The 13,007-nt window shown below is 41.6% G+C and overlaps 1 protein-coding gene across 6 annotated transcripts in view; it reads right to left on the reverse strand.

The window, feature by feature from the left end:
* Positions 1-13,007, reverse strand: part of CLIP1 (CAP-Gly domain containing linker protein 1) — a 117,063-nt gene that overhangs the window by 99,750 nt on the left and 4,306 nt on the right. The window contains exon 1 of one of the 6 annotated variants that reach the window (XM_087857403.1): positions 591-855. The exons of 4 other annotated variants lie outside the window; for them this stretch is intronic. The gene's annotated coding sequence lies outside the window, so the exon portion shown is untranslated. Of the gene's footprint in view, positions 1-590; positions 856-13,007 lie in introns of those variants that run through there. One more of the 6 variants, XM_087857401.1, reaches the window with a different exon arrangement.

A 13,007-nucleotide genomic window follows, 5' to 3' on the forward strand; every position in this document is an offset into this window, starting at 1 on the left:
GAAATAGCATTTAACTCCTTCCCTGACCTTGGTATCCTCAGTTATAACTAGGGGTTACTAAATCGGATCCATTTCCAACTCCATCCGTTTGTGGTTTGACTGTTTTGGATTTCAAATCCAAACTCCCTAAGCGAAAGGGCAAGGATCCAAAGTGAAAGAAAAGCCACTGTGGCTCTAACTTTGCCAAAGTAAGAATACTCTGCCATGTGTGAAGGGAGAAAAGTCGTCTGATAAGATCAGCTCCTAGCAAGCTCCCCATCTCCTGGCACCCTCCAGCAGAGCACTGTATCTTTCCAGGCAAATCACATCCCCACACTTCACCTGGTCCCCTCATGGTCCACTTTGCCCCATAAGCAAAACAAAAACCTTCCATTATTTACTAATTCTGGAAATTCTGTTGGGAGGCAAAGGAGAGTTGAAGAATCTGAGATTCTACAATGAAGTGCATCTGCCAGGAGAGGGCTTTTGGCACTGAGCCTCTGGAAGCCGGCTCCATGCTACGGTAGAGGGGCATCTGGAGACCCAGGTCTCAACTCCGCCCTGCGGGGGACGGTGAGAAAATGTGGCACCAGACAGGTTACACGACTTACCTACAGACAGCCGCACTCTGAGACTTCGGAGCTCCCTTCTAATTCTAAAATGATCAAAGTTCACAAACTTAATAACAGAAGGGAAGGTAAAGAAGTTCCGAGGGTAATGTTAAGTCTAGTTTGAGAGAGAGGTTTCTGAAGCTCATTTTCAAGTCAAGCTTGAGAGAAAAATTCAAAGGCTGTGTTCTAATATCATATTCCGGAGTTTGGGAGGTTCGTTCACAGCTTCATCCTGTCCCCTGGAGTCACGGTTATGTAAGTGTCTGCTGCATGCTATGTCACTTGCTGTCCCCCACCCCCAACACAGGAGATGCAGTGTAACCTGAGCCGGTCTGCTTCAGCCACTGAAAACACTTGCACAAGACTCTGGTAGCTTTCCAAACTGATTCACGTTTCCACTAAAGAAGGCAAGTTATTCGATTTTTCCCCCTTTTGGTTTCATTCACATTCATATCTATGCACAGAAAAGACTCGAAAAGACAAAACTGAAAAGCATTTACATATTTTCTTCAATTTTTGAGTAAAACAAGGAAGGTCGAGTATTCCAACTTCACCTGAGACCACCAAAACCCAACCAATAAGCTGATGGGCCTGCCCGGGGCCAATTTAACACATCTCCCTTCCTGGCTGAGCGGAGCTTACACTCTTGGGATGGAAATGCAGAGTCACACCTCACCTCCCGAGGATGGACTGTTTATACAGCAAAGCCCTTACTGCTCTACACTGCACGTTCCCCTGAGGAAGGGCTTCCAAGACATTCTCTAAAAGAATGCTGGCAGACCCATCCTTCCTGACGACCGTCCCTGCCCTAGCTCTTCCTTCTCTGCACTCCACTAGCCACGGCACGGTCTTCTATTACTGAACGATGAATCACACTCTGTCTTGTTTGCATAGCACGCGATGACTAAGTCCCTCATGGTCAGGGGTGAGATTAGTCTTTGCATCCAAAGGACCTAAAAAAATATCTGGTACACAGTAAGAGTTCAAAAAAGTTCTGAACTGACTCAACATTGAAACAAGAACCCATAAAATGATGCAATACTGCAATTTTCAAACTAAAGCACCAAGTTACTCTATCTTACTATTTCTAAGACTTTGACAAAGATGACAGCAATACAGAGTTTCCCAACCCCAGGGGCTTCTGTTTAAAAGTAGGCCAACGACGCTATGGGCAAATTGTTCAATTACTACCTCTAGTGAGTGGTATGTAAGAGCTATAAATCTCAAGTTAGATCATTATCTTTGTTGACACCAGCATACTTTCTAGAACAGCACTGTCTGATAAAAATATGTGAGACAAATCCATAATTTTGAATTTTCTAGTAACCATGTTTAGAAAACTAAAAACAGCAGAAATAATATTTTATTTAACCAAATATATCCAAAATATTACTTCAAAATGTAATCAATATCAAAACTATTAATAGGCTGGGGCGCTTGGGGGCTCAGTCAGTTGGGCATCTGCCTTTGGCTGGGGTCATGATCCCAGGGTCCTGGGATTGAGTCCCGCATCGGCTCCCTGCTCAGCAGAGTCTGCTTCTCCCTTTCCCTCTGCTCTTCCCCCCTGCTTGTGCTCTCTCTCAAATAAATAAATAAAATCTTTTTAAAAATTATTAATAGGCTGTATCACGTTCTTTTTTTCCTACTGGGTCTTTGATATCCATTGTGTATTTTTTTTTTTAAGATTTTATTTATTTATTTGACAGAGAGAGACAGCCAGCGAGAGAGGGAACACAAGCAGGGGTAGTGGGAGAGGAAGAAGCAGGCTTCCAGCGGAGGAGCCTGATGTGGGGCTCGATCCCAGAGCACTGGGATCACGCCCTGGGCCAAAGGCAGACGCTTAACGACTGCGCCACCCAGGCGCCCCTGAAATCCATTGTGTATTTTATATTCATAGCACATCTCAATTACGACTTACCACATTTCAAGTGCTCAACAACCGTAAGTAGCTACTGTACTGGACAGTACAGGTCTAGAATATATGTTTAAGGCAGAATATAAATGAAGTGGCCTTCCTTTTGGCATCAGTAATAAAGTTGCCAGTTGCCAGTTGCCCCAAATCCTCTTGGGTATACAACATTGGTCTTTCCAACTTCATTAAAACACGTATGTGAGGAAAAGGAAAAATGTAAAATCCCGAATATAAAACTGTGAATAATCGTTAAGATAAAAAAGTGGGGAAAGCATTTATAGTAAGAGGATCTTTAAAATATCTACTTTATTGGGGCATCTGGTTGGCTCAGTCGGTTAAGCATCTGCCTTCAGCTGAGGTCATGATCTCAGGGTCCTGGGATCGTGCCCTCCACCCCCCCAATCAGGCTCCTTGCTCAGTGCGGAGCCTGCTTCTCCCTCACCCACGGCCTACCACTCCCCCTGCTTGTGCTCTCCCTCTCTGTGTCAAATAAATAAATAAAATCTTTAAAGAAAAAAAATTTAAATATCTATTTGAGGGGCACCTGGGTAGCTCAGTCAGTTGGGCATCCAACTCTTGATTTCAGCTCAGGTCATGATCTCAAGGTCTTGAGATGGAGCCTGCTTAAGATTCTCTCTCCCCGGGGCGCCTGGGTGGCACAGCGGTTAAGCATCTGCCTTGGGCTCAGGGCGTGATCCCGGCGTTATGGGATCGAGCCCCACATCAGGCTCTTCCGCTATGAGCCTGCTTCTTCCTCTCCCACTCCCCCTGCTTGTGTTCCCTCTCTCGCTGGCTGTCTCTATCTCTGTCAAATAAAAAAATAAATAAAAAAAAAAAAAAAGATTCTCTCTCCCCAAGGTACCTGGGTGGCTCAGTTGTTAAGCATCTGCCTTTGGTCAGGGCGTGATCCCAGGGTCCTGGGATTGAGCCCCATATCGGGCTCCCTGCTCCACTGAGAACCTGCTTCTTCCTCTCCCACTCCCCCTGCTTGTGTTCCCTCTCTCACTGGCTGTCTCTCTCTGTCAAATAAATAAATAAAATCTTAAAAGAAAAAAAAGATCGTCTCTCCCCCTCTCCCTCTGCCCATCTCCCAACTTGACTGCATTTGTGCATGCGCACGCTCTCTGTAAAAAAATTAAAATACAAAAATATCTATTTGACAGGGGATAGATAATGTATAAAGATGACCTGCTTGTAGCACAACGCACTGGCCAGTAAAACTGATAGCTCAACACTAAGAGTTTGAAAACACACCTACACAAAACTCAAAGCAAAGTACAGAGATTGAGTGACAGATGAAAATTTAATAAGTGTGTTTCAAGATACACGACAGGAAACGGAGAGCTAGTGACTGGCTGATTTAAGTCCAATGTAGCAGGAGCAGCATTTCAAGTACAAAGAGGGGAGTGAGAGCATTATTCCACTGAAGCAGCATCATGCTTACCTTTTGCTGCCTTTCTGACTGTAAGAAACCAAGGCAGAGTCGAGGAATGGAGTGATAAGAACAGGTGGAAAGACAGGCTCGGGGACTGAAGGGAAAAACGGCAGTCCGTTATTCGCTTCTTACTAATCTGACATTTTTGTCCCCTAAACTTTGGTAAATTGTCTTGGACTTCGAAACAGTCTAGTGGCTATAATTTAAAATCTAAGACACAGGGAAGAAAAGGCATTGTCCCACATTTTAACTTTTGAGAAACTTGTTAGTCTTCTGAATGAAGACACAGAACACTTGTTGGGGGATGGAGAGCATCTCCTCCATAGTGGAGTATCTGGCAAGCACAGGAGGGTCAGTCGGTATGAACTGACGAGTGACAAGAAGCCGCCTAAGGCCATTGTTTGTTCTGGCCTCCCAGAAGCTAGCCCCTGGAGCAGAGGGAAAACGTGTGAGAGGTCACTAAACACAGTTCAAGGCACAGCCACACACCCACTGCTTCCAATCAGTGCCACAAGCGAGGTAAACTGGAGGGAAGAGCCAGCAGGGGTCTGCAGCCTTCTGGTTTCAGCAACAACTAAGTGACTGGCGTAAAGTATATCAGGATAAAATCTTTAACCTGAGCAGTAGGTCTACGAAGGCTGGTGCCTGTGACGACAGGGAAATTCCAAACTGCCCCTCTGTTTTGTTATCTCACCATCTCCAGCAGAGGAATAATGAGAAGATGAGCCAGGGGAAAAGGCTATGCAGCCCTGTCAGAAGTAAATATACCCGAGAAGAGAACAATTTTCCAAAGTGGAAAGAGGAGAAAGAGAATCCATCTTCCTGAGGGCTGACTCTGTCTTTCCAAGGCATATGCCTAAAAGGGTGGAGCAATGTCTCAAATTTGTTCAGGAGGCCAGAGCATCTGAAAATAGTGGTGTTCTTAACAGAATCAGAATATCATGAAATATTCAGGTACAGTATAAAAAATGTTTAATATAGGGGCGCCTGGGTGGCTCAGTCGGTTAAGCATCTGCCTACGGCTCAGGTCATGATCCTGGGGTCCTGGGATCAAGGTCCGCCCCCGAGCTCCCTGCTTAGCAGGGTGTCTGCTTCTCTCCCTCTGCCCCACCCCTTCTCCCTCCCCTTGCTTTTGCACTCTCTCCCTCTCAAATAAATAAACTCTTTTTTAAAATGTTTAATATATAGTAGCAGAAGCCTAAGACTTAGAACAAACAGAATACACAAAACATGATATGACTTTTTAAACAAGCCAGAGTCAAACCACTTTAAAGTTAACACAAAAATTAAAAACAAAGTGAACATCTCCAGCAAGGATAGAGTACAAAAGATAAAAGATAAGTAAACAGTGTAGTCACTGTTTGTTTAAAAGAATCAATGTGAGGGGCACCTGGGTGGCTCTGTCACTTAAGTGTCTACCTTCAGCTCAGGTCATTCCTGGAATCTAGCCCCTCATAGGGCCCTGCTCAGCGGGGAGTCTGCTTCTCCCTCTGCCTCTCTCCCTGCTCATGCTTGTTCTCTCTAATAAATAAATAAATAATCTTTAAAAAAATCAATGTGAAAAGCACATTTAGACACTAAGGACACAAGCCAGGAAGGGTCAGAAGATTAACTGACTCCTTAATTCAAATGGTGCCACATCGGAATTGTTGTACTTCCAATTTCTAACTGGTAGAGGCCTTACAAAGCAATTTATAAAAATCAGTCTACGAACCTTAAGTGCTGGTTTGAGAATATCATACAGTAAGATACTGAAGGTAAATAGAAATTTTTACCACATCTCTCTATCAAAGTCAGAAATAGAATTTTAAGTGATTAAAGACTCAGTACAGGATGTTTGCTGAATGAAGTCAGAACAGGGTATCAATAGACAGACATAACCATTTCAAAAATTATTCTGTGCTTAAAGATTATATGTTTTTAAGACTCAGTGTATGACATAGCTCAGAATACAAATTGTACACAGAATTTCAAAGTCTATAGCAGTTTTAAAAAGGAGAAGGAGGGGGCCGAAATCCAACCAAGCCAAAGAGATCTGGAGCATTAGGCAATTTTTCTAGAAGATGAAACTCTGTGTCATGATGCAACCGCCTGCAATTACGAATGTCTTTGTACAGCTAAGTTTCAGTGGAGATTTATTTTATGTTCCTGCTACTTAGACAAACAGAAAATATGCAACCTCCCAAAGTTCCTCCATCTGCAAAAGAATTTTTTAAAAAGGGAACACAGAAAGCTGAATAATCTGAGCTATTTTGCTCTTTTACACAAATTTCTACAAAACTCCTGTGACTCTGTAACTCTAATACCACAAGCTTAAAGAAAGTACTAAAAGGGACAGAAATTACTAGGCCTGGTTAGTGTCTCCCAGAAGAACTTACTTAATAGGTCGACAGCAGTCAATTACACTAATGTGTCAAAAGGAGAAAATGTGCTTAATATAGCATCATAAAATTTTAGAATCAGAAGAGACCTTAGCAATCTAGTTCAACTTCCTCATTTTACCACTGAGGAAATGGACTCTAAAAAGTGAAATCACTTGTTAAGGTCCCAGTTACTTAACAGTCTAGGACATAAAACCTCAATCTCCAGATTAAAGACTCCTGACCCTAACGTGTCCTGATGAATAAAAGTCTCTGATCTGGGGCACCTGGGTAGCGCAGTCGTTAAAGCGTCTGCCTTCGGCTCAGGGCGTGATCCCGGCGTGCCGGGATCGAGTCCCACATCGGGCTCCTCCGCTGTGAGCCTGCTTCTTCCTTTCCCACTTCCCCTGCTGTGTTCCCTCTCTCGCTGGCTGTCTCTCTGTCACATAAATAAATAAAATCTTTAAAAAAAAAAAAAAAGTCTCTGATCTGTTACATACAGCAGTGAGAGGAGTCAATCCCCAGGCAAGTTAAAATTGGTGTCCCTTTCCAATCTTCACTAAAGAATAAAAGTAAGCATACTGTCTCTTCCCCTTCAACAATCAGACACTGCCCATACTAAAAGCAAACACATACCAGCTGCTTGTTCCGAACAAGAAAAAGGCACAAAGGTAACTAACGAAACAATTATTTGGTTTTTCTCCCTCTTAATAAAATCTCTCTTGTTTTTACTCTGCAAATAAGCAAACTTAATCTTTGCTATATAGATTTTCAGATCCAGTGGGGGGGGGGTCACATTTCTATTTTCACAGTACTGAAGGATACCCAGATATTTCAAGAGAAGACACCACTCTACTTATTTTCCTTACGAGTCCCTAAGATGCTTTTCTGTACAACCACCCTCCCTAGATACTGTAAACAGAGACGAGGAACTAGTTTCATTTGGATCTTAATACCCAGCTTCATTGTTGGTTATTTTTTTCGTTGCTTAGGTAATCTTCCATACAGACACACAGCAGGTCCTATCAGACCTTAGAAAGAAAAACCCCACCTTGGGGGTGCCTGGCTGGCTCAGTTAGTAGGGCATGTGACTGTTGATCTCTAGGTTGTGGGTTCAAGTCCCATGTTGGGTGCAGACATTACTCAAAATTATAATCTTTGAGAGAGAGAGAGAGAGAGGAAGGGGGGAGGAAGGGAGGGAGGAAGAAAGGAAGGAAGGAAGACAGACCTCACCTTTACTTAAACTCTGGGAAATAAAACTGACAAACATACAAAGGGGCCTGAAATTTGGCAAGGCACGAGTTCCAACATGAGAAGCAGGAGATGCTTTTCCATGCTGAATATTTAACTCCTCATAAATTACAAGTTCTTCAGTGACAACTGTTCATTAAAAATGTGCCCTTTAATAATGGCAAGACACTCCTACTCAAACTAACTTTCAAAAACATGGCCAGGAAGAAAGGTTTTAATTTCCCATACTGGTAGAAGTGGGTTTTTCCCCATTCTGACTTAAATGAAAAAAGAAAACTGAGCTGACACCTAACTTCCTTACCAACAGGCAGCCAGGAAGACACCAGGGACTAAATGCAAGGGAAAGAAGAATTCTAACATTTACTGAGTTTTACACACATTAATTCATTTAATCTGCATGACAATTACATGAAGTAGCTATAATCCCCAATTTACAGATGAGAACACTGAGCTCCAAAAGGTTAAGCAGTTGGTAGGAGGTCTTCCATAAAGTAACATAGCCGGGATCTGCTGCCAGGCAAAGGACTGACTTCCATTACTAGCCCTGCATTCCTCAAGGGCAGAAGTGTGCCTGTTCCACTTAACTTCGTATCTCCAACATCTGGGCTAAGGCCTCCCTACAAAAGGTACTCAATAAATGCCTGACAGATACTAAAAATAAAAAATAACTGGTAAAAACGACAACAACAAAACTCAACTTAAAACTGGTCAAAGGACATGAATACACATTCTTTCAAAGATACAAAAATGGCCAACAGGCACATGAAAAGATGTTCAACATCAAAAATCTTTAGAGAAATGCAAATCAGAATTATAGGGAGATACCACCTCACACCCATTACGATGACTACTACCAAACAATTGAAAAATTACAAGTGTTGGTGAGGATGTGGAGAAATTGGAGCCCTTTGCACTGCTGGTGGGAATATAAGATAGCGCAGACATTGCGGAAAGAGAATGGTGGTACCTCAAAGAACTCAAAAGAATTACCATATGATCCAACAATTCCACTTCTGGGTATATATCCAAAAGAACTGAAATCAGGGTCTCAAAGTGATATTTGTACACCCATGTTCATAGCAATACTCATAACAGCTGAAACACAGAAGCAATCCAAGTACCCACTGACCAGATGAGTGGATAGGAAAATATGGTCTATACATATAATGGAATAGGATTCAGCCTTAGAAAGGACAGAAATTCTGACACATGCTACAACATGGAGGAACCCTGAGGACATTATGCTAAGTGAAATAAGTCACTCACAAAAAGACAAATACTGTGTGATTCCACTTACATGAGGTAATCAAAGTCATAGAGACAGAAGGTAGAATGGTGGTTGCCAGGGGCTGGAGAGGGGGAATGGAGAATTGGTATTTAATGGATAGTTTCACTTCTGCAAGATGAAGAGAGTCCTGGAGAAGGACAGTGGTAGTGGCTGCACAACAGGAAGGTACTTACCGTCACTGAACTGTGAATTTAAAAATGGTCACAATGGTAAATTGTATGTTATATGTATTTTACCACAATAAAAACAACTGGAAAAAAAGATAGTCGGTAGTCTTTCATATACTTTTATGCTAAACACTAACATACTAATGTTCTGCATGTTGTTTTTACACTTAATATTTGAAGGTCGAAATAAAAGATAATTGGTATATTCTCCAAAGAAGCTATACAAATGCCCAATAAGCACATGAAAAGGTGTTTAACATCACTAGTCATGAGGCAAATGCAAATCAAAATTATAAGATACCTCGCTTCACTCTCACTAGGATGACTGCAATTAAAAAACAAAAACAAAAAACAAAAACAAAAAAAAACCATGAGTTGGCAAGGATGTGGAAAAAATGGAACCTCACTCGTTGCTGATGGCACAATCACTTTAGAAAACAGCTGTGTGGTTCCTCAAAAGGTAGAGCTCCCATATGAACCAGCAATTCCACTCCCAGGTATACACCCAAGATAAATGAAAACATAAGTCCACTCATACCCACAAATGTTCAAAATAGCGTTATTCCTAAAAGGCAAAAAGCAGAACCCAAGTGTCTGCCAGCTCATGAACAACAAAAAGATGGTACATTCAAGAAATAGAAATATGATTTAGTCCTAAAAAGAATAAAGTATTGATTCATGCTGCAACATGAACTTTGAAAACATTTAATAGCAGTCTTACAGTATGATTCCATTTACGTGACAGGTCTAGAATAGGCAAGTCTATAGAAACAGAGTAGGGCTGGGAATACAGGGTTTCTTCTTGGTATGAAGAGAAGATACTAAAACTGAAAGGTGGTGATAGTGGCACAACTTTGCACAAAAAGATAGTTTACCCAGCAGTTTTTCCTGTTTACCACCTACTAGCCAGTATTTTTGACCAAACAACACAAAAAAGACTTGTGGAAAACTCAGTGATTATAAAATACCAGAGACCAGTAGGATGAATTCCTCATCAGGGCAGGGAAGCCTCTCCCTGATGTAAACCCAAACTTCTTAGTTTTACTTCCTGTTAGTTGCCCTCAAAATACAGAGCAGCAGACTATCCGCTACTATCTCAACATGCTACTTTTATGCCTCATTATCTTTGCTCAATCTGGTCTAGAATGTCTTACCTAAACTGTCCCTGCCTCGAAACCCCAGATTTCCATCAATACCAAACACAAGTGCAAATTCCTACTGGGGAATCCAGGGAATCCTCCTCCAGGGAGGAGATACCCAACGGACACACATACCCAACCCTAATGAAGTGATGACCTTCCAGGGTCCCACCTTAGGTCCCACCGTACTTACTGTAACTGTCCCACTCGTGAGACACAGAGCTCCTTGTTTGTACCTAGGAAAGTCTTCTGAACACAACAGATGTTTGGTAAACTAGCATTTCTGGAGATTTCTAGGACACTTTCTATTGGTCACATTCACCTGAAAAGCTTTTCTATAAACCTAACCATGCACTAAACAAACACAGGCAACCAGTGATACAGGACCAGCCTTTCCTATGTCTCCATGCTCCCTGGCTGATTTGGCATGTGAAAGCCCAGGCTCCCTCCGCACTACTGCTACCACCTAACAAGGTTATCCAGAGCTCTCCGGTTCAACAAAGCCGAATCGCTCCCATTAATACAGCAACCACATAGGGTGGACAGGATAGGTGTCACCCCCACTTTACAGAGCAACAAGCAGAGAGAGGTTAAACAACTTGCCCAAGCTGAGGCTGAAGCAAATCCAGGACCTCAAACTTCTTAACTGTAGTTCTGATTCCTCATGCTAGTTTGCTGAGAGTACTTCCAGTGAAAATTTTACACTTTCAATTACTTAAAAATAGTAATATAAATTCAGTTGGAAGGACATACTCTAAAACACTGGGATGATTTTCTCTGGGCAGTAGGATTATGGGTAACTTGCTTTTTTCTGTGTTTTTGTACATGTGTTTATTTTATACGTTATGCATTGAACCCGCATACTATAAGACAACTAATATATATATATTATTTTAATTTTTTAAATTTAAATTTTATTTTTTTGATGTAAAGTTCGATGATTCATTAGTTGCATATAACACCCAGTGCACCATGCAATATGTGCCCTCCTTACTGCCCATCACCAGTCTATCCCAGTCCCCCACCCCCCTCCCCCCTGAAGCCCTCAGTTTGTTTCTCAGAGTCCATAGTCTCTCATGCTTCATTCCCCCTTCTGATTACCCCCCTTTCTTCATCCCTTCCCCTACCGATCATCCTAGTTCTTATGTTCCATAGATGAGAGAAACCATATGATAATTGTCTTCCTCTGCTTGACTTATTTCACTTAGCATTATCTCCTCCGGTGCCGTCCATGTTGCAGCAAATGTTGAGAAATCTTTTTTTTTTTTTTGATAGCTGAGTAATATTCCATTGTATATATGGACCACAACTTCTTAATCCAGTCATCTGTTGAAGGGCATCTCAGCTCCTTCCATGATTTAGCTACTGTGGACAATGCTGCTATGAACATTGGGGTGCATGTGGCCCTTCTCTTCACTATGTCTGTATCTTTGGGGTAAATACCCAGTAGTGCAAACTAATATATATTATTAAAACACAGGGCCGTTGTAAAACTGATATATAAGGAAAAAACACATGAGAACCTCCAAAAAATAAGCACTTCACTGGAAAACATTTTCTAAAATCTAAATTTGACTCTGAAACTAGATCCTCAATGTAACAACGTAAGTAAGCCAAATACGCCTCACAACAGAAATCAGCAATATGGTTTCAAGCATACAGTTTTTTCTAGTCACCCATGTGTGAAAGAAACTTAGTGATAATAGTTTTCTTTCACTTAGGCCATAAAAAAAATTGCCATGTCTAGAAATTAGCTTATTTATTCTACAGTCCGGAAAAGAAAAGTCTAATAGGATCCTTCCTGCCTTAAAGTATTAGAACATAATGTCTCCAATAAGAAATCACTCTTAGAAGTAAATCAGTTAAAGAGACAAGGCAGGAGGTCAAAAGATTTGGTTACAAGATTTTTAGGAAAATATCCCTAATATCTCTTATCTTTCCTGAGGAGAGAGGGGAGGAAATATGCCAAATATTTCAACACACTACACAACTAAGATTTGTAGAGTCTGGGGGGGGAAATCTCATTAAAGTTGCCATCCCTTTGTACATCAAACCCAAATTTCGGATGATTTGTACACCCTGAACATCTGGATCTTCAGGCCTTTAACTTCAGCGAAGATACAGTAAATCAAGGACTCGGCAGTTTTAAGTGTGAAAAATGGGCAGAGTTCAAACTGGGATCTAATCCAAGCTATACTTAGACCTAGGTAAGCAAAGGAGAATACAAATATCAAACTACTTAATATTCGAGTTGCAGGTATATTAGACCTTATGCTTATATACAACATTAGGGCAGGAAAATGTCTGTACTCTCGTTAGGATCCCTGAGAAGAGAGGTAGAAGGGAATACATTTCCCCAGGAAAAGAGATACCAGAGAGTGTTCCCAATAGGGATTCTGTAATACTACTATTTCCTCTTTTAAAAGATTTTACAAAAATAATTTTAAGCGTCTGCCTTCGGCTCAGGGCGTGATCCCAGGGTCCTGGGATGGAGCACCACATCGGGCTCCCTGCTCCGCTGGGAGCCTGCTTCTTCCTCTCCCACTCTCCCTGCTTGTGTTCCCTCTCTCGCTGGCTGTCTCTCTCTCTGTCAAATAAATAAATAACATCTTTAAAAAATAATAATAATAATTTTAAGATTTTGTTGCTGAACCACTTGAGATAGACAATTAAAAACCAGACCCACCCATTGAGTTAGTGCTAGTGGAATCTGTCCTTCTGGAAGTGCCAGATGGAGATTTAAAAAAAAAAAAAAAAAAACAACTCTTTACTAATGGTGGCCAAGATTCCTTGGTACTTGGTGCCAGGACCAGGATATTAACCCAGACGTCCGAGCCAAATCCAAGGCTGGTTAATTACTATCCG

This window comes from Ursus americanus, chromosome 30 (assembly GCF_024610735.1).
Source record: "Ursus americanus isolate L20-20 chromosome 30, mUrsAme1.1.p, whole genome shotgun sequence".
Lineage (NCBI taxonomy): Eukaryota > Metazoa > Chordata > Mammalia > Carnivora > Ursidae > Ursus > Ursus americanus.